This window comes from Aquarana catesbeiana, linkage group LG07, assembly GCF_042186555.1.
Source record: "Aquarana catesbeiana isolate 2022-GZ linkage group LG07, ASM4218655v1, whole genome shotgun sequence".
In the NCBI taxonomy this organism is placed as follows: domain Eukaryota; kingdom Metazoa; phylum Chordata; class Amphibia; order Anura; family Ranidae; genus Aquarana; species Aquarana catesbeiana.
In genome coordinates this window covers 291,076,845-291,099,366 of record NC_133330.1, presented here as the reverse complement: position 1 = coordinate 291,099,366, position 22,522 = coordinate 291,076,845, and the positions used below count along the sequence as shown (strand labels likewise).

General features: G+C 42.5%; 1 protein-coding gene across 2 annotated transcripts in view; it reads left to right on the top strand.

Moving 5' to 3' along the window:
• Positions 1-22,522, top strand: part of LRP8 (LDL receptor related protein 8) — a 370,766-nt gene that overhangs the window by 75,097 nt on the left and 273,147 nt on the right. The window lies entirely within an intron of this gene.

Genomic DNA, 22,522 nt, shown 5'->3' with positions numbered 1-22,522 from the left:
CCCTCACAGGTGTCTCTTCCAGGATTGGAGACCAGTGATCCAGCGATGTCCCTCACTGGTGTCTCTTCCAGGACTGGAGACTCTCTCTCTCTCTCTCTCTCTCTCTCTCTCTCTCTCTCTCTCTCTCTCTCTCTCTCCACTGTCCCTTACTGGTATTTCCTTTTTGAGGGATACCTCCATCAACACTGACACTGTTGATGGGGAAATCAAGCAATTTTCTTTTCTTCCACCCTAAGGCCCCTTTCACACTGGGGCGGTGGGGGCGTCGGCGGTACAACAGCGGTGGTACAAATAGTTCAGCTGTTTGCAGTAAGAAAACTGATAACCTAAAGTGTTACTAAACCCACAACAGTAAAATCAGTCTGTACAGTATATACAGTAAAGCATGCTCGTTATACTCACTGTGGAGCCTAAGTGGTTAATCTTCTGCATTGTGTGAAAAGGCTGTTTGAGTCTGTCTTCTCTGATCCTCCCCTTCTTTTACTGTTCCCATTCCATCTGCTGATAGTACAGAGCCGTGAAGGCACTCTGCACATGCTCAGTTTGGTGTGTATTGCTAGAGTTTTTTTTTGGGAGGGTGCATGTGATTAGCACACCACCAATTGGCATTATCCAGACAGAGGGTTAGGGGTCATGCAGCCTCATAGGACAGTCAGAGGATAATTCGTTTTTCCCCTGGTGATCGCACCTCCTGGTAACGCACCTCCTGTATTAGAACGCCCCCACTCTGGATGAGGGAAAACAGGGGACACCTTTGGACAACAGCATTGGTAATCTGGGGGGAGGAGGAGGTGGAGTGGTGGATGTACTAGATTTAAATTCAATAAAAAATTTAAGCCGAACTTCGACTAACACTTTATAAGCATTTACGTTTTTTTGTTCCTTTTTGGGATAAAGCTTTTGCATAAATAAAACATGATAATTTTAAGCACCCCTGCCATTGTTAAAAAAAATTGTCTAATCTCTGTAACTGATATTTACTGGAGAGCTTTTTCTTTTGGAAAGCTGCAGACTTACTGGCTGGATCACCAGGTGAAAATATAAGAAAGAAAGCCTAAAAAAGAATGAATGCAGCTACTTATCCAATAATTGGTAAGCTGCAATATAATGTTTGCTTTTGGGTTTAATACCGCTTTAATGGGTCTGATCCAGAGGAGGGCAAAAAAAAAAAGTGCAATTACACAAGTCTAGGTCAATTTGCTGGAATAGATTTAAAAAAAAATCCTTGCTGATGCCATACTGGCAATGTGATAAATCCCGGGATCAAACTTCTATCAATTTCAGAATTTTTTCATTTCCCTTTTTTATATTATGCTGACTGGAAAAATATATTTTTATTGTTTGCTTTATTTTTTATTAATATTATTATTTTTATATTCTAATTTTTTTTTTATTTTATCAACCTACATCACTGTTGCTTATAGCACCAATCCCTGCTAATTATAGGGAACCAGTCAGCATGGTTTCTGATCATGTGCTCTAAAAAGCTGTGATACGTTTTAATACAAAACCAACCTCTCCAGATGTCAAGCTATTTCTTTCTGTGTGCCAAATGTACATGTTGAGTCCATGATGGATACGTTTTTTTTTGTTTTTTGTTTTTTTTTTTTTTGTTTTTTTTTTTACTATATTTACCATTTGCCAACCAATAATAAAAAAAACAAAAATCCCAATTTGATATTCAGAGCTTAAAATGATCCCTTACACATCCTCAATTTTTTATTGTATTTAAATTTTTTGGCCAAATTGACAAACGCATGCTGACATTGCTTAATTGGTCTGGTCATCTATGCAGCGGTGAGTGCTGGTCACGAATGGGTCTAATAATCTAGAGCAGAAACATTCGACCATTTATATTGGGATCTGTGTGCTTTGAGATAAAAAATTCCAACCTACAAAATGTCATATATAATCAGCAAAAGCCGATCATGAATCCCCAACTGTCCACAGAACACCCTTCTAGAAAGGAAGCAACATTTCGAATTTTTAGAAAATTTTTGAAGTTTTAGAAAATTGCAGAGGTAGCGGATTGAACTATAAAATGTTTAAAACTGAACTCTAGGCTGATATGAAATGGACACCATGTAATACATTTCTGTATTCATAAATTCATCATTTTAATTTTATTATTTTTAAAAGCAATTTTTTTTAATTTTTAAAAATTTTTTACATTCCTGAATTTGGCCTGACATCCCACCTCTTGCAGCCCTTATACAGCCAATCTCATAATGACAGAGGAAGAAGCAGCTCAAGGAGCCAATCAGTTCATGTGCTAAAATGAAGCCTGTTGATAGATGGAGAAAGCAGATGACAGAGAAATGAGCAGATCTCTGTATAGATTCTGTTTTTCACTGTCCAGTCACAGGCTGGAGTCCTGAACAGTCATGGTGCAGAGGAAGTGGGTTGATTGATGCTGGCTGTCACTATCAACCCAGATGACTGAGAACATCTAGTGACAGAAACAAAGTACTGCATGCAACAGCTTCAGTTTGAAGTAGAGTATTGCAGCAAAGGCTACTTTTTTAATTTTTTTTTTTATTTTTAACAGGGTATTCATTTTTTTTTTTTTCAGTGCAGCTTTGCTTTAATTAATAATTATTAAATGGCTTTACTGTAGTCTCCTAGGTGTGAAGGAGTCCTTGGTGAAAGTGGGGTTTTTCATATCTATGTTTATTTTTTATATTTATTCCTCATGCTGGTTTATACCGAATAAAGTGGCTCAATACACTTCTCATGTGTCGCGTTAAAATTATTTTATTCTACTTCAGGGCTTCGCTTCAGAAAATGAAATTGTCTTTAGTTCCTGGACTTTACAGGCATCTACTCAGCATCTTCCTTCCCTCTTATCTTCCTTAAAGGCTGTTCCTTTAGGCACTGCAGATGATTATGTAGATTTCAGTGCCTTCGGCTTTCCCAGTGCTGAGGCTCATCAGTAAACAATATGTCAAGATTTTGCTTTAGTTAGAAATCGAGAATATAATGTATGTATAACGGTGCAGAGGCATTCCAAATGTAAACAGTACCATTTACAAATACTTTTTCAAGCCCTCAGCCAACCAAAGCTCAGTATTAAAAATTCATTCTCCGAATTGAGTGGTAATAAAGGAAATTTAATGAATGCACCCACATTGAACTAATAATTTTTTGCATTAATATCTGCAAAGCATTGCAACTGGAATCAGCGCGTTGCAGGTGCGATGTGCAGCCTCCTGCGTTGTCAAACCCCAGCCCTAGGTCCGTATGCAAGTACAGACCTGTCATGGGGGCTTAAAGTAAGCAATGAACTACAAACGGTTGTGCTGACACGATCTCAGATTCCTTCTGCTGAGGTGGCAGATGGAACTTGTAGTCTTCCTCTTGACAGATCCTTATGTGGGCGATGGGGAGACCGTTTGTGGGTCTGGTAATGAGAACATGTTTTATGGCGTGATTTTGGTCTTTGCGATCTTCAAGCGGAGGCCAAATTTCACGCTTTCTTCTTTAATCCAGATGTTCAGGCCCTCTTTGATTTTTAAAAGTGGCACTATTAGTGTATCGAAGATTATTGCTGTTTCTCCCTCCAATCTTTACTCCAATTATTTATTCTTCAAGCTTCAGCATCGACATGATCTTTTCAACATACAGGTTGAATTGGAAAGGTGAAAGAATGCAACCTTCCCGTACTCCCTTCTTAATCTTAAACCAAACCTATGATGTTCTCATAGTAGCTTCTTGGTTTGTGTTCCATGCCTGTACCAACTTGACTAGATGCGTTGGCACCCTAGCTTAGCTCTCCGCAGCTTTTTGCGATTGACCTAGTCAAACTTTTTTTTTTTGTAGTTGATTAAACATGTGTGGACATTCTTTTGAAAATGGACTTTCTTTTGCTATGGAGCAACCCAAACAGGTTGATAAATGAGGCTGACTATAATTTTAAACGAAGCATTCATTTCTAAGCCATTCTAAAGACCAGAATTCGGAATGCCTTCATTCCAGTACATCATTTTATGTCTGTGTACATGGAAAACTCTTCATGTATTGGCTTCTTTGTTGGCAGAATACGTTTTTCAGAGTAAGATAGGAAAACGTTTGTATAGACCTGTTAAAGCCTCATGATAATTATGATTTATGCTCATCACCCTTTGACCCCCACAGGTCAGTTCCCTTTTTTATTTTTGTTGCTCTTTGGTTCCAAGAAAACTGAGCGATTTCAATCTTCAATCCTCTTATTCTGCCTGATTAGGTCCCGACTCTTCCCATCCATCTCATGTTTGGCATTTTCTGCTTTTACTTTAACTTTTCCAGAAACAAAAGGTGTCTCTTTTTGGAGTCAAATTCCTGCCTTTTTGCCCCAAATCACCAAGGGTTTCTATTGAGCATAAAACAAACAGCTCTTAATGTCCTGTCTAGACTCTTACAAGGGTGTCATGATTGGGGCTTGTATTGGGGTTTGTCAGAACCCGGCTCTAAGACGGAAATAGGACATCCGTCTTCAAAGAACAAAACGGCAGCTTTATCTACAGCAGATCCCTGGACAGAATCAGCTCATTATTAATTGAAAATCGGTGTATAGCGAAGTTAGGACAAGTGAGGTGTGAGAACTGGGGAGGGGCCGGGGGCTTATTGTTCAATCCTTCTGTTGTGTTTGCTGAATAGATGTCAGCAGTGTGTGCTTGGTTCCCATTTGTCCTTGGGCTCTTAGAACTCGGACTCCTAATACCCCTGGATTAACACAAGTGGTCATAGAGATTTATTAAAGAACAACTCCACTTAAATACATAAAGACACCTTTTTCGTTAATTTATGTAGTTAGTCATTATTTTTCGAGCAGTAAAACCACCTTAAATTGTGTCTTTATGTTAAGGTGTAAAATGCCAGGGCTGGAATTTATTCAAGGAAATGTATTGGTGAGTTTAACTCATTAGGGGGTATTGAGCACATGAGGGGGAAGCCTTCATGCAAATGTGAACTTCCATTTATAGAAAGCTTCTGAGGTGCTGTGGGAGATAAGTGTGTGTGTGGGGCCCCCTTCTTTTTTGGCCTACCTTTTAACTTTTCCACACTTTAAGGTCTTTTTTTGCCCTCCTCTGGATAGGCTAGTTAGTATGGTAGGTCATGGTTACATAGTTGGCAAGGTTGAATATTAGGCACCAGTCCATCTAGTTCAGTGTGCATGTACATATGTGTTTGTTTCTACCATTACCCATATCCCTGTACATTGTGTTCGCTAAGAAAAACCTCTAAAAGTTTTTTGAATTTATCTACACTCCCTGCTGACACCACCAACTGTGGAAGGGAGTTTCATGTCCTTACCACGCTAATGCCGCGTACACACGATCGGACATTCCGGCAACAAAACCGTGGATTTTTTTTCCGACGGATGTTGGCTCAAACTCGTCTTGCATACACACGGTCCCACAAATGTTGTCGGAAATTCCAAATTTCAAGAACGCGGTGACGTACAAGAAGTACGACGAGCCGAGAAAAATGAAGTTCAATAGCCAGTGCGGCTCTTCTGCTTGATTCCGAGCATGCATGAACTTTTGTTGTCGGAAAATTTGAGAACCAGTTCTCAAACATTTGTTGTCGGAAATTCCGACAGCAAATGTCCGATGGAGCCTACACACGGTCGGAATTTCCGACAACAAGCTCACATCGAACATTTGTTGTCGGAAATTCCAACCGTGTGTACGCGGCATTACAGTAAAGAACCCCTTACAGACTTTAAGGTTAAACCACTTCATTGGGTAGCCACATGACTTCCTAAGAGACCAAAGATTGAATAGTTGCTAGAATCATCATTAAGATATTAGAATATCGTCCTTATATATCCTCATAAGCATCTCTTCTCCAGGGAGTAAAAGTTTAGCATTTGCAGCTTTTCCTTATAACTGAGGTCTTCCAAACCCATTATTAGCTTTGTTGCCCTTCTCTGGACCCTCTTCCATTCCAGCACATCCTTCCTGAGGACTGGTGACCAGGCCTGGATGGCAAACTCAACATGTGGCTGAATCAAAGTTTTATCTCTTGAGTAGATACCCTTTTTAATGCATGCTAATGGCCTGCAATCCTTGCTTGATGTAGCTTGGCATTTCATGCTATTGCTGAGTCAGTAATCTTCTAGGACCCCCAGATCCTTTCCCTCAGAGCCCCCCCCCCCCAGCAAGTAACTTGTATTCATATTTTAGTCCCCAAGTGCATAACTTAAAATTTTACAATATTGAACCTCATTTGCCATGTAGTTGCCCACCCCTTTATTTTATCATGGTCTTGATGCTTGATGGCTAATATGTCTTTTGATGGTTATAGGTCTTCTCCAACCTAGGAGAACTCATAGGCATGAGTCTCCAGTGCTTTGGCCAAGCTATACCCCTACCATCTAATTGCTTCTTCTCGCCCAAGGGCATTTGGAATTTGTTTCCTTCCGACTGTCCTGTTAAAACAGAACTCCAGGAAGATAAAAATAGCCATCTCCTGCAGGTTTGTAATCATTTAAAAAAAAATCATTAAGGTCTCATTAACACTATACCATACCATTTAAAGGAGTTGTAAACCCTCAAGGTTTTTCACCTTAATGCATTCTATGCATTAAGGCGAAAAACCTTCTGCGCTGCAGCTACCTCCCAGAGCCCTGAACCCGATTTTTCAGCGATGCGCACAAGCCCAGCAGCTCCATTGGCTCCCGCTGCTGTCAATCAAATCCAGTGACATGGGAGCCAGGGGCGGGGCCAAGTCACGCTGTCTGTGTCAATGGACGCAGCAGCAGGACTCGGGAGCGTGCCCGCACGGGTGCCTCCGTAGAAAATGTCTCTTCGTGGGGGCACCCAATGAAGAGAAGGAACCGGGATCTGTGCCGGGACACCCCAGAAAAGGAGGATCGGGGCCACTTTGTGCAAAACCCTTGTGCAGAGCAGGTAGGCAGGTAAGTATGACGTGTGTGTGTTGTTGTTTGTTTTTTTTTTTTTTTTTTTGTAAAATAACAAATGAACCTTCACAATCACTTTAAGGCTTCTCTGCATTAGGGCAGCACATTAATTTTGACCTTTCACATTCGCATGTTACAGAAATGCGATATTGTTAGTGCAGCTTTTAAAAGGAAATTTAGGTTCTTGAATTTGACCTGATATTGACCATTTGCAGTCCCTGTACAGCAGAGCTCAAGCTGAGGGAGGGAAACTGGTAGAAGGAGGCAATCGGCTGTCCTGGAGTGCTCATGTGCTAGCAAGGAGCATGCGGATAGGTGGGGAAAGCAGAAAAGAAGAGTGACAGAGAAGATGATCAGTCTGTTCTTTCTCCTTTCGCTGTCCACTCCAGTCTGGGGAAGAGACAAGACCTCATTTTATTACTGTAGCAGAGAAAAGTCAGGTCTCTAAGTTGGCTGGGCTTTCTCGTTGATCGGGGCAAATCTCAGGCCTGTATGAATGTAAATACAAATCCTTTGGCAGGTAAAATATCCCCATATATGTTGTGCGTCTGTGTAGGTGCAGTATTTTTGAGTATATTTAGCTGATTTTTTCTTGGATATACTGTTAGCCTTTCTGTATTCTGCACAGAAGCACTCAGAATGGTAGAGGGAAGTGCAGCACAAGAAACCAGTTGGGCTCTACTACAGTGCATACCCATCACTGTCCGGTCATCAGGCTGTAGCGTGATTGGACCCGAGTAATGCTGCAAAAGATGTCAAGGATCTCGCTGTGACTAAGCACCATATCTGGTGTGAAACGCGTCAGCAGCTGTGCAGTTAGTCTGTATTGCCCTGTGATGCTTTGATATTCAATTTTTAATAAAGGTGACCTTTTTTGGAGTGCGGCTATCCAGTGTTCTATATCTCCAAGGATCTCGCTGTACTGTCCAGTAAGCATGGTACCTGCATCACAATTTTATGCAGAATTTATCTATTCGTTGTTAAAGAAGTACAGCCAAAGTGGATCACAGGAGCGCAGTTCGTTCTGCACTCCTGTGATCTGTTTTCAGCTGACAGCAGGCCGAAGTCCACTGTTGGCTGACATCACAGAGCCGGTCCAGGCTCAGGAACGATCGCGACAATATTGAGATCCGCTCACATGCCTGGACCGCTGAGAGCCTGAGCTGGCTGCTCCTGACCCCTCCACAGCCCAGCACTCTAATGAGCGAGGGCAGAGCAGACAGTCACCAGCTCTCTGCTCAGGGAGACCTGAGCCCCGAACGATCGGCGGTGTTTGATCGTTCAGGGCTCATGTTTAGAGCCGGTAGGGGGTGCAGCATTCATATTTCTCTTTTTAAATCTTTTTTTGAGTGTAAGCATCTGAATTTGACTTGGTATCAGCCTCTTGTGACCCACAAGGGGAGAAAGAAGAGGCACAAGGAGCCAGTCAGTTGTACTGCAGTTTAAAAGTAAATAACGGCTGCGCTTAAATCCACACTGGCAATAAAATGACTAAACAGACAGCAGCTAGCACAACATTGAAGAAATAACAATATTTCTTCAACAAACAAGATTTTTCTTTTTTTTTTTTTTTATACAGGTGAGGTGCAGCGTTTGTATTTTAAGTCCATAGGAGGCAAAACCAACAGACGTTGGTTCAACACAGTACATAAAGAATGGTTTAGCAGAAGGTGAGAAGAAAGGAAACCATCAGCAGCACCCGATCACACAGCCGCTTACCCACTTTAGTGGACCCTCATTACAAATGCCACATAAGCATTTGAACAATAAAGGAAGCCCTTCAGTCCCCTTACATCCTGGTCTGGAACAGCAAGCCAAAGTGCAGGTAGATCAACCCCCCCCCAACCCCCCCAAAATATCAGCATTCCCTTTCAAACGCTCCAATAATGATCACCGAGGATTATTCCATCCCATGTAAATACAAGGAGATGGCCCCCGACGATGTTACTCCGTGACGAAACGACGCAGGGAGGAAATAGTGGAATCACTGTGGTGTAGTGGTTAGCACTTTCACCTAGCAGCGAAAAGGTCGCTGGTTCGACACGACTCCATCTGCCTGGAGTTTGCATGTTCTCCCTGTGCCTGCGTGAGTTTCTTCTGGGTACTCCGGTTTCCTCCCACGTCCTAAAGACATGCTGGTAGGTTAACTGGATCCTGTCTAAATTAGCCCTTGTATACGTATCAATGTGTGTTGGGGACCTTAGGTTGTAAGCTCCTTGAGGGTAGGGACTGATGTGAATGTACAATGTATATGTAAAGCGCTGCGTAAATTGACGGCGCTATATAAGTACCTGAAAAATATAAAATAAATAAAATAGAAAGGAGACATTCCTGGATTACAAAAGGAGCAGTCCCTGCCGGTGGGGTGGCTACCGCGTCCAGGTGTGCATCGGCGTCACGTTGCCGTCTCCTCCCTGCGTCGCTTCGTTGCGGAGTGATGTTGTCGTGGGCTATCTCCTTGTATTTACATGGGATGGAATAATCCGCGGTGATCATTATTGAAGCGTTTCAAAGGGAATGCTGATATTGGGGGTTGATCTACCTGCATTTCAGCTTGCTGTTCCAGACCAGGATGGAAGGTGACTGAAGGATTTCCTTCATTGTTCAGATGCTTATGTGGCCTTTTTAATGAGGGTCCACTAAAGAGGGTAAGCGGCTGTGTGATCGGGTACCTGTGATGGTTTCCTTTCTTCTCACCTTCTGCTAAAGTTCCAGTGGTTCTCAACTCCAGTCCTCAGGACCCACCAACAGGCCAGGTTTTATGTATTACCTTGGGGAGATGCAGACTAGAATACTGCAATCACTGAGCAGCAAATTATATCACCTGTGATTGTATTTCAGTTATCTTGCAAACCTGGCGTGTTGGTGGGCCTTGAGGACAGGAGTTGAGATACCGCTGTGCTAAACCATTCTTTATGAACTGTGTTGAACTAACGTCTGTTAGATTTACCTCCTGTGGACTTATTATACAAGCGCTGCACCTCACCTGTAAAAAAGTTGTTCTCATGTGCTAAGGAAGGGAGCATGCTGATCGAGAGAGGAGATCAGAGATGAGCCCTTCCCTGCCCAATCTAATGCCTTGTACACATGGTCAGATTTTCCGAAGGAAAGTGTACGATGGGATCCTTTTGTCGGAAATTCCGACCATGTGTAGGCTCCATCAGACAGTTTCCATCGGAATTTCCGTCGCACAAAATTTGAGATCTGGTTCTCAAATTTTCCGACAACAAAATCTGTTTGCGTAAATTCCGATCGTGTGTGCACAATTCCGACGCACAAAGTTCCACGCATGCTCGGAATCAAGCAGAAGAGCCGCACTGGCTATTGAAATTCATTTTTCTCAGCTTGTCATATGTGTTGTACGTCACCGCATTTTTGACGGTCGGATTTTCCGACCAACTTTGTGTGACCGTGTGTATGCAAGACAAGTTTGAGCCAACATCCGTCAGAAAAAATCCATGGATTTTGTTGTCGGAATGTCCGATCAATGTCTGATCGTGTGTACGGGGCATATGGCTGGAGGAGGGACAGGACCTAGAAGTGTGGCAGAACTGGAGCAAAGAAAATTCTGGTCTTCTACCCTGCCATACAGGCCTGTGCTGTAAATCTCAGGACTGGATATATAGAAATATGCGTCCTTTGGCAGGTACGACGGCATCCATATATACATTTTGCCTGGAGTTCAGCTTTAACGTGTGATTACTGATTAAAAACGATTGAAATGTTTCTGATGAAATATGGTGTTGCTGTTTCCATTTCCAAAAGTGTAGCACAGTTATTTGTTAAGACAAATGATAAATGAGGCAGATGCTATCATTTTTTAATATCGCAGTATTTTAATGTGGAACTTTCACCCAATACAACAAAACGTGTTCAATTCCATCATCCGTTCAGTTTGATAAATGTTGCTCAATGAATGTAATTCTGCTGTTCCGCATTATACTCCCAATTAGGTCTCTGAGGAGTCATTATTCTCAATAATTGACTTTTCCTTTGGTTATTTGACTGTCGTTTTGTACATGACTGTGTTTATAATGAAGCATTTACAGTATTTTGCCCAGCCGGCTCGGCCTGCAACCAATCGTTTCAATATGGACTTTGCTTTTTTCCTTTGTCCCTGTCAGATGCCGTATACAAAGACCTCCGTTCTATCACGAGAACAAGAGAGAGGCCAGACAGCGAAGTCTGTACAGTTCAGACTGAAGTGTGTGCAGCCACTGCTAGAGGGAATTGTCTTCATCTCCTGTGGATCCCCCTATGTACAGTTCACTCGTAGAAGCTTAATCCTGGGTTAACCTTTCTGCACATAGGGTCTACTCCTAGTGTTTGTGGTTGTTGGAATAAATAAACTACATGTTTGATTGCAGCTGCTTAATCCCGATCATCTCATAGCTTATCTCATAGCCCGCAGATCAGGACATCTCACTCAGACCCAACTCCTATAGACAGATGGGAGCCAGTTATATAACCTGCCAAGCTGCGTCTCGCTCCTCGGTCTGTCTCCATCTTCTGCTAGTGCCTCTCTTGGGTTCTTATTCAGTGGTTCCAGATTTGATGGGTTCCCTCCTTTGAACTTTTTTGTACTATTCATTTTTTGAATATAGTAAAATCGCAAAGAGAATGGTTAAACCACCTTTGGGTGGTGGGCAGTTTGAAAGTTTGCATGTTCTCTATGCTTCAGCAGTCTCATGATTTAAGGATGGTCATTTGGTTTTCTTTTTGGTGAAGGTGCCATTCTGACATACACTATATTGCCAAAATTACTGGGACAACTGCCTTTACACGCACATCAACTTTAATGGCATCCCAGTCTTAGTCCGTAGGGTTCAATATTGAGTTCTCCCAAGGGCAGCTATAACAGCTTCAACTCTTCTGGGAAGGCTGTCCACAAGGTTTAGGAGTGTGTCTATGGAAATGTTTGACTATTCTTCCAGAATGCTCTAATTCATCCCAAAGGTGTTTTATAGGGTTGAGGTCAGGTCATGTTCCTCCACCTCAAACTCGCTCATCCATGCCTTTATGGATCTTGCTTTGTGCACTGGTCCAAATCATTCGATCAAGGGGGATAATGGTGTTGGGTTGTTTTTTAGGGGTCTGGCTTGGCCCCTTAGTTCCAGTGAAGAGAACTCTTAAGGCGTCAGCATACCAAGATATTTTGGACCATTTCATGCTCCTAATTTTTTGGGGATGACCCCTTCCTGTTCCAGCATGACTGAGCACCAGTGCACAAAGCAAGGTCCATAAATGATTGAGCAAGTTTGGGGCGGAGGAACTTGGATGCCCTGCACAGAGTCCTGAGCTCAACCCGATAGAACACCTTTGGGATGAATTAGAGCAGAGACTGCGAGACAGGCCTTCTCGTCCAACATCAGTGCCTGACCTCACAATTGCGCTTTTGGAAGAATGTTCATACATTCCCATAGACACACTCCTAAACCTTGTGGACAGCCTTCCCAGAAGAGTTGAAGCTGTTATAGCTGCAAAGGTTGGGCCAACTCAATATTGAACCCTATGGACTAAGACTGGGATGCCATTAAAGTTCACGTGCCTGTAAAAGCAGGTGTCCCAATACTTTTGACAATATAGTGTAAGTCCAAACTCAAGAACCAACTGGACTTAGATTTTGTAAAAGTTACTGAGCACTCTGGCTCTATTTCAGCAGCACTCTACAAAAAGCGGACTTCCCATAGGCCCCTTGTACATGGGAGCTCACCTGCTCAGTAGGGAATCTCCTGAGCAGGTGGATGGCTGGTCCGTGTCTGCTCCGTTTATGCTGAGTGGACACAGACACAGCCTGCTCTCCTCTATGGGCAGTCGGATGAAAATGGACCACCTGACCATTTTACACCTGACCGCCATCCGATACACCAGACAGCCGCCAATCTGTGTTTAGTGGATAGGATCGTATGTCGGCAGGTGTCAATGGACACATGTCTGACACCCGCCCCCTCATAAAGAAACTGGAGGGTCCACCTGAAAAACTGACCGGTGGACCTGATTGGTCCGATAATGTGAAAGGGGCCTTAGAAACCGAAACCAACCAAGAATTGAGAATCCACATACGCACAGTCCAGTGCGAGCACCAGGGGAACGTCAAAGAGTCTAAGGTTTTTAATGATGATAAAATTGATTCAAACCAGAAAAAAAGATCTTTTGTTGCATTCACTAACACCTAGCTTAACGTTCCCTTTTAAAACTGTTCCAAGCAGTAAATCACAGCTCAGATCTATTTGGTATCTGTTCACCTGAGTCCATTTAGGCACATCAATAAAAATGCCTAAGCCCTGATAAAGAAGGGAGTGTCTTTGGCGCCTGAAATAGTTTTTTTTTTTTTTTTTTTCTGCTATGATTCAATTATCATTAAAAAAAAAACTTTGATTCTTTGATGTTTTGTTTAGCAGGTCCTCCCACTACAAGACAAGCCACCTGCAGAAGAATGTCAGTAATTGAGTGTCAAAAAGTGTCAGAATTTTCTTATCTCTATTCTTGTTCAGGGTCATTGACTAAGACAGCCATACATGGAGCAAATTTCCTTCCTGCAACCACGAGAGGGAGCCGTCCCTGCCGGGAGAACACAGTGATAGTTGCAAGCAGCAATAATTGTATGTACAAATCTCACATATTGGTTGTACCCAAGTCAATCTACAGTACGACTTGGGTAAAATCAGCCATAAGTGGTTCAAATCTCCTCCAGTCCCTGCTGAAGCGGCAGAGATTCGAACCATCTATGGTTGGATTTAGTTTGATCGCCAGAGAATGGACATTCTCAAAAAGAGCACAACAATGGCAGCCTCCATAATTCTCTCATGACTGCTTCCCTTTTAAACAAGTAGTCCACCCAAGTAATGGTAGAAAGTAAAGACTGATGGCATAATTCTCCACTGACTTCCTATATCGCATGGGGACTCGGATGGTTTGATGTCTCCTTCGTAGTTCCAGATTGTTACTACTTCAGGTTCTAGGGCTTCACACACTGATTTACGTCGTCATCAAAGTTAACGCATGTGTGTGTGTATGTATGTGTAATACATACTATATATATATATATATATATATATATATATATATATATATATATATATATATATATATATATATATATATATATATATATATATATATATATTTTGTGTGTGTGTATATATATATATATATATATATATATATATATATGTATATGTGTGTGTGTGTATGTGTATATGTATGTGTATATATATATATATATATATATATATATATATATATATATATATATATATACACACACACAGGATGACCCAGTGCTGGATAATAGGCACGAAAGGAGGCTTGGACTTTAGCCCTCATGCACACAGGCTGTTAAAAAAACGTTATGAAAACGCCAGTATCTTTGCAGTGATTTTTTTTTAACTTTTTTCAGCGTTTTTGCAATAGCGGTTTTTAGCGTTTTTGAGCGTTTTTCCGCGTTAGCGTTTTTGAGCGTTTTTTTTTTTTTTTTTCAAATTTTTTTTTTTTTTTTTTTCAATGGATCAAAAACGCTAAAAAACGTTGGTGAATGACGTTTTTGAGCGTTTTTGAGCGTTTTTCAGCGTTAGAGCGTTTTTACAGCTGATAAACGTCTCTCAGAACCCACTGGCCCTGGGTTTTTTTTACAGCTTAAAAACGCCTATGCCACTTGCAGCTCAAAAACGCCTAGGTGGGCATGAAGCCATAGACTAACATAGACAGACCTTTTTAAGCTGCAAAAAAAGCTCAAAAAAGCAGCTGTAAAAACGTTCGTGTGCATGAGGACTTATAGACCCGACCAGTCAGAATGTACAAAAATATACTTTTATTAAATAAAACATATATGTCAAATACTAATTACAGTAATGCAACTGTATAGCAAGTCGGTTATATAGAGTTGCATTACGTTAATTAGTATTTGACTCATTAACGTGGATTTTAATATATGTTTTTTATGTTTATATAATAGTATATTTTTGTACATTCTGTCTGGTTATGCCTAAAAGCCCAAGTCTGTTTTCCAATTCTTTTTTAATCTTAATGGGATGCAGCACTGTTCATCTGCATAGTATCCACAGTACCACTCTGTGTTACAATTATTATTTACTGAATAATAGGCACTATAAGGTGCTAATACATACATACATACATACATACATACATACATCCTTTGTAACTAAAAGATATCCCCAGACTCACTGGAGCTTCAGCCAAGCTTCACTTTTTCTTGGGAAGTCCCCCAGTGGCTGCCTCCATATTTTTGCCCAATACAGAAATCCTTTAATAGTGCATATTTATTTAAGTTTGGTGTCTGCTTCTGAAGATTCTGTACATAAGAGGATGTTGTATTTGGATTGGATGTACCAAATCTGATATGCTTGGTTGGCTTCCCTTCATTTGGGAACCAAATTTGAAGCATTATTTACACAGATCAGGCAGATCCGTATTCTTGCGTGTTTTTAAATGCTCCTATTCATTCCGTAGAGGAAGACGGTGTTTTGGTGTCTGGACCCATCTGTGTACATGGCAAGACTCGTGCATCGTGGAAAAAGCTGGGGACGTGCTGCTGGTGACAAGTGTTTAACAGAATAATTATGCTTCTGTCCCAATTAGAAAATACCCCACAGATGGCTACATTGAGTTCTTGGCTTTTTGAATAATAGCATCATACGACGTGCTTGCACCCGTTGTGTAGACACTGTGGATGTGGTTGTTGCGTGCTGTGTATTAGTCTGTATGAAATGAAATTCTTTTGTCTTTGTATCAGTGATGAATGCCAAGCTGTCACTAGGACCCGTGTGTTTGTTTGAAGTCAAGCGGTCGTCGCTTTCACTTAAAACTTCCAGTAAAGATTTGCAGGTCCTTCTCTATGGTCTGGTTGGAGAACCTGGGGAGCACCAAGCAGCTTGTATATTAAAAAATCACACATACACAGCGGGATACAACTGTCATTTATTATATAAATGTTTATTTCAGGAGTTGTCAAATCTTAGCAGCCAGGTAGCCAAGGCGTCTCAAGAAAATTCCTCTGGCACCACACTTTGAGTTATTTTGACTGATGTCTTTTGAAGCACACATTCCCTATATTATTAACGGGATTCTTTCCCAAAGAAAACTACCTGTGAAAAACCTCAGTTGGAAGAAATATTTCCAGACTGCATAGTAGTTCCAGGATAGTGACATCACCGTCATTGATGCTAAATATCTTCAAAAGCCTGAAATTGGTATATCTCAGCAGGTGGAAAATGGCAGCTTCAAGCTTTGGCTTCTTACATGGGTAATTCCAGATTTGCTTTATAGGTATACTCCAGTCAAAATAAAAATAAAGTAAAGCAATGCATACAGGTAACCCAGGGAAGCCTGCAGCCTCAGTTTTTTTATCCAGGCATAGCCATAATGCACCAGACCCCAGCCCATTTTCTTTCATCAGTGCCTTGGGAGCCCTGTTTGCTTACCTGGGCTTATTGCAAGAGAGGTGTTCCCAAAGACACCCCCACAGTGGGCTCTTGCTGTCTCTAACACACGGGAAGCCTGATGTGTCCAAGTGCCTGCACTAAGATGTTTCTCAATCATATTCAGACCTGTTCTGGAGGTCACCTGCGCACAGCGGACCTGGGTGGCATTATTCTAGTCTTGCTTCGCATCCCTCAGGGTACTTGGACCACCCCAGAATTGGCAACGAACTATGGAACCCCTTTACCAATCCCTATCCTGAACTCCAGAAATACACCTAGGTCATTGCTGAAGCATGGGCAAGCCAGAAAAAATCTAACTCAAAGCCCCATGGCCTCTCTAAATCTCAATTTAGGGCTCCACCTGTGGAGGAAGATGAGACCTTCTGTGGAGGACTTCAATGTCTCCTCCAGCAGACTCCAGGTATTCCTGTTTGCACTTCATTCATCTATACCTAAGGCTGATGCCTGAAAAAAGTAGAAAAATAGTTTCCAACATCATAATTGTCTCCGGCACCCTTTCCTGATATCCTTAAAGGGATCCAGGAACTTGGCCAGGGTATAGTTCTCTTGGTGAATAGAATAGATAACACCGCTGTCATTTTAGATGGCCATGTGACCTTAAGCAGAGTTACAAGGCCTGCATTCCCAACTGGAAGACCTGTTCTGGAAGTTTGAATGTAGTGATACAGCAACCAGGAAAAATATGTACAATAGTTTGGGACACACAGGTCAGGGGTTCCTAGTATTCAGGCCGCAGTAGGTTAGAGAGCTCCAGTTAAAACAGATCTCTATTAAAGTTGAGGTACTCCACTTTTGAACTTGTACCTACAGGTAAGCCTATAATAAGGCTTACCTGTAGTTGAATGTACCGTGAATATCCTCTAAACTTTCACTGTTTAGGAGAAATTCACAAGGTGATGCTGCTGGTGACGTCACCGGCGCATGCTTTGTGAAAGGACGTCATACCTGTGTTGTTCCTTCAGAGCTCTGTGCCGAAGCCAAGGGTGCGTGGGAGTGATGTCACCGCTGCCTCGTCCATTCATACAGCCGGAACCTGGAAGGAAAACTGGGTGAAGTTGGCAGCACCGGGGATCTGCTTTACAGGCAAGTCTGTCATAATGTGCTAGTATGCGGTTTACCGGTTTTTAAAAACTACCCATCCACACACATTATTTAAAGAAAAAAAGTGGTATCTTTCAGCAGGATTATACTCCCTACCACACTGCATTTTTGGCTTGAGAAACACAATATTAAGTCTGAGGTGTTCACTTGGCCTCCAAATGTTTCTGATCGTAGTCCATCAAGCATGTGTTGATGTACTAGGATAAAAAAGTCAAATCTTTGTAACTTACTGACAGCTTGATGTCAGATACCAAAGCATAGCTCCAGTGGTCTAATAGAATCCAAGGCTGCTGATAAGGCAGTACAGTTGGCCCTTCTGTACCGGGCCGGGCCCCATCGGTTCAAAAAAGGGGAGCAGGAACCTGCCGAACAGGAGGGCTTGTACTGTCTTGTGATTCTTGTGGATCCCCCTGCAGTGCTGCCAGCTTTCTCTCTCCAGCTGTGCTGCAGGGGGATCGGATTTACTATCTGCCCCTTTCGCTCGCTTTCCAGGCCCCCCTGTGTGCCCTCCCTCCCCTGCAGCACTTCCGGCTTCCATCCTCTCTTCTCCTGCCAGCAGCTACACAGGGATCGTTTCAGGATGGAGAGTGGGGGAGGGGCCAGTAAATATGGCATTTACCAGCCCCTTCCTTTTCTAAACTAACACAGTGAGTGATCAGTACCGATTGCTTGCCGTGTCCATTTATCACTGAAGTATAATAAACTGTGTTTACCGTGCTTCAGTTTGTGAATGAACAGGGAACGCATCCAAATTGCATATATGTAAACTCAGCCTAAGCCAAGTATAAATTCACTTTGGAAAGTGGATATGCTCTGTTTAGTAAATCAACCCCATTTCTGTTGTGCTAAACCCCGCTCAGTGTATATGCAAATTTTATTGTTTTTGACAATTCATGCACTAAATCAGAGTGGGTTCACTGATGGGTTTGTTGTCTCTGCTAATCATTCTGTGGGTTGAGCTTCCTTTTGCAGAATAGTAGTTTCCAGTATACTGTATTGCGTGGGGAAAAACGAGTGGTGTAAATTATATATTTTTTGTAAATGAACAAAGTATTCTTAATTAGAATGGGGTGATCTCAGGGTGTGAATAATCACAAGCCTGCAAATAGTCCCATGTGGGTGGAGTTGGGAATCCCCAGGTGCAGGCTCGATGTTATTTCCAGAATAGAAGGGAACGAGAAATGAGGGATTTGAACAAACAGCATGGGCTGATATACTTTTAGGATGAAAAATAAAAGCCTTGCAAGAGTAGGTTGTTTTCCTGAATGTATTTTCATGCTCAGTTTGATATTTTGGATGGAAAGCTCCTTTTTAATGCACCCATATCTGCAAAGAAATTGAAATTTGTGATGAAGCTCGTCATTGGCACATTTGTCTGAGATTACAGGACAGAATGTCATTTCTGTGTTGGGAAATATCCTCCACCAACACATTATAGGGAAAGTATAGTCCATTCTCAGTAAAGGTTTTTTCATGTGGATGGGGTCCGTTTCTATCAGCAGGAGTCGGAGCAGTCGAGCAGAACGGAACTTTTGTGAAATTTATGCCCTATCAGTTTTTTTTTTTTTTTTCCCTTTTATCTTGTGGGTCGTTTTTATATTACAAGAACACAGCACGAGGAGCAAGAATTTATGAAGATGGGCGAGAACACCCAGGTGGATTGAAACTCGGGAGATCAGAATTAAAACAGGGTGATCTCCAAGTTGGAGTATCAAAAAAAACTATTTTACATCAAATAAAAACAAAAAAATAAATAAACGCTATATGTTAACATTTAGAACTCATTAAGGGGATCTAAATAGCTTTTTAGATGCATACAATGTATAGCTTTGTATGCATTTAAATGCAAAACCATAGGTATCAGTACAGCTGTGTCTATGAATGAAAATGCACGCTGCGTTTAGCGGCATACAACAAAAAGCAGGATGCAGCTGCATCCAAGGCCAATACATATCTGCAGAATTTATGTGTAAATAGTCATTAGAGGAATTGTATGTCTAAATGCTGTACACCTCTAAACACAAGTACTTAAGGTGTGTATATTATGCAGGCTTTTCTGCTAGCTTTGCCAGCTAGAACCTATATTCCATGCAGAAAATATGCCCATTTGAAATACTTTTTGCCAAACTGTCTGTAGGGTAAATATAGGCCAAGATGACCTAAGTGAAAGTTCCCGGCTTGCACTGTTTGCACACGCCTATCTGTCATGTTTCTGTATACATGTCATGTTAAATCAATCTCAGGAATGACGCATTTATTACCACAAAGCCATCCGATTTCAGAATTTCCTGGAGTGATTCACTGCCGGGGGGGGGGGGGGGGGGCAGGTAGGGGAGTGGGCTGAACACATAGTAAGACGGTGATGGTGAAATTAGGTGTGAGTACTGGATCGATGGAACGGTTCTTCGCCAAGTGCTCTGTACCAGGAATTTAAAGCGGTTCTTCAGTTAGATGTGCGAAAATGAAAAAAGTCAGCAGCTACAAAAACTGTAGCTGTTGACTAATAATAAACACACTCACCTGCCCAAGGATCCAGCGCCATCATAACCCGAGCTGTTTTTTTTCACCAGTCTTCGGCCTCCAGCGCCGGCATGTTAACTGTGGGCACCCGGTTGTGACTCTTTGTGGCTTTGTGAATAGTCCCACGTTCCTCTGGAACCTGTGAAGTGTCTCAGAAGGTTGCGGGCAGGGAGGGGGGGAGAACTTCCACTCAGAAATAGAAGTCCCCCCTCTATCCCTCCCTCTTCTGTATCAGATCACCGTGGGACTTGGGTGGACCATACACTTTTGCATTACTTGGAATAAAAATGGGAGTTTTGAAGTAGGTTGCGCTTTTTTCCTATCTGCCTTTGAAGGATGAAAGTGATTGTAAACCTATGTGTGTTTGTTATTTAAAAAAAAAAAAAAAATCATACTTGCCTCCACTGTGCAGTTCGTTTTGCACAGAGTGGCACTGGACCTCGTTTTCTGGGGTCCCCCAGGGGCGCTCGCAGCTCCTCCCCGCATCGGTAAACCCCTTGGGAGAAGCGCTATCCCTGGGGGTTACCTTACGGGCATGCTCCTGAGTCCAGCATTTGCGTGCATACACACAGAATGCTGGACTCGGCCCCGGCGCCTGCGTCATTGGATTTGATTGACAGCAGCGGGAGCCAATGGCTGCGCTGCTATCAATCTATCCAATCAAGAGCCGAGAACACTGGGCGGAGAGGAAGACCTATTTGGAAAAGATTGCAAGCAGCGTAACATAGCAATGTCTCTTCTGCACTAAAATACACCTACCTGTCTGCTTGCAGTCTTTGCCAGCATGGGTCCCTGTGTCCCAGGTTAACTGACTTCTGCGCATGTGCAGGAGTTAAGTCATCCTGTGCTGACCAATGGCGATGCCATTGGTGACTTCTAGAGAAGAAGTATGTTTTAGTTTCACGTTCAGGACAAAGTTCACTTTTTGCATAAAATGACCCATGCAGCCAATGTGTCATCCTCCCCCAACCAAGTCCCAAGTAGGTTAAAATGTATAGTGCATTTTTTTTTTTCAATTTTGTTTGAAGGATAACTCCACCTTTTGTGGGGAGAAAAAATTGCAAATAAAGAAAAATCACTATAGCGTGTACAATTGCGATACAAGTTATATTGTACCTAAATGTTATTAAAAATTACCTTTTCTTTTCAATCTGCAGCTGCTGTAATTTTCTATAAATGCAATATGGCTACCTGGAGTTGTTCTGTACACAGAATGTGTACTGACCACTCCCCAGAAACATCATTTCCTGCTTGTGTGATTGGCTCACCAATTTTCCCAGAAGTCTGCCTAAGATACAAGTCAGATTTCAGGCATCCCCTGCAACAAAATTGTCATTTTTGGAGAGATACTTCCAATAGGAACACGTCTAAAGGGATGCAGACCCAGCAGCTTTCCTCATTAGTGCTCTGCAGCTCCCACAGCTGATAATTATGAAACCACTCCCATTAGACCCACTTAACACAAAGACACAGGAGAACACACATGGGTTTCTTCAGACAAACAAAAGGTAGGAATCTGCAACAAAGGTTATAATCCCTGCATGCAATGTACATAGATCACCCGGGGGGTTGGGCTGTTTTTTTCTCAACAAAAGTGGAGTTTTACTTCCTTTTTGTTTCCCTGCAAAGGTAAAGCATAATGGGCTACTATGCATCGCATAGCAGCCCATTGTGTGTCACTTACCTGACACAGGAGCCTGCAATGTCCCCGATTTCCTCACTGGCAGCGAGCGTCCATTCTTCACCCCCCTTTCTTCCGGGGGCTGCAAACTCCAGCTCTGTGACTGGCCGAAGTCGCGTGACGTCACTCCTGTGCATGCGTGCGGGAGCCGCCAGTTATGGCATGACCCCAGCTTGAAAGGGCACAGCGTGCCCTTTCAAGAGTGCGCATGCGCCAAATACAGTGGCGCATGCGCAGAAGACAACATCGTTTGGGGAAATAGTAAATATCTCCTAAACCGTGTAGGTTTAGGAGATATTTCAAGCACCTACAGGTAAGCCTTAATCTAGGCTTACCTGTAGGTGAAAGTAGTCTGTAAGGGTTTACATCCACTTTAATGTACTTGTAAGCCTGTTCTGGCACCCCCAAAGCCTGGCCGAAGTACTACCATACTGTATTCTTTCCCACGTCCTGGAAAGTTTCCAGGATGCACCTGACGCTAGACGCTGCCAGCCCCCCACCCCACCCCCAAGCAAACCCATGCATTGCATGTGCTGTGTCTCCCCCTATCTCTGCAGAGGTAGGCAAAGTAGGCATTGGTTGTACTTATCATAACCTCTTTAAGCACCTCCCACTATTAGCTTAATTTGTCCACACCCACTGTTCAATGCAGGAAGGGGCGGAAGGTACAGTTGGAAACATGCTGCCAAGGGGTATGCAGATGGAAAAAGATTGGGAACCATGGCATTATCAAATTGGGTTTGGAGCTGAGTGGTTCCTTAAGGGCTCATTTGAACTTGTGGCTGACTTTGCCACTGTCTCTGAAAAATGATCCTTGGTTTATTGATTTTTAGAGGCATTTGACAGGCGGCTTGG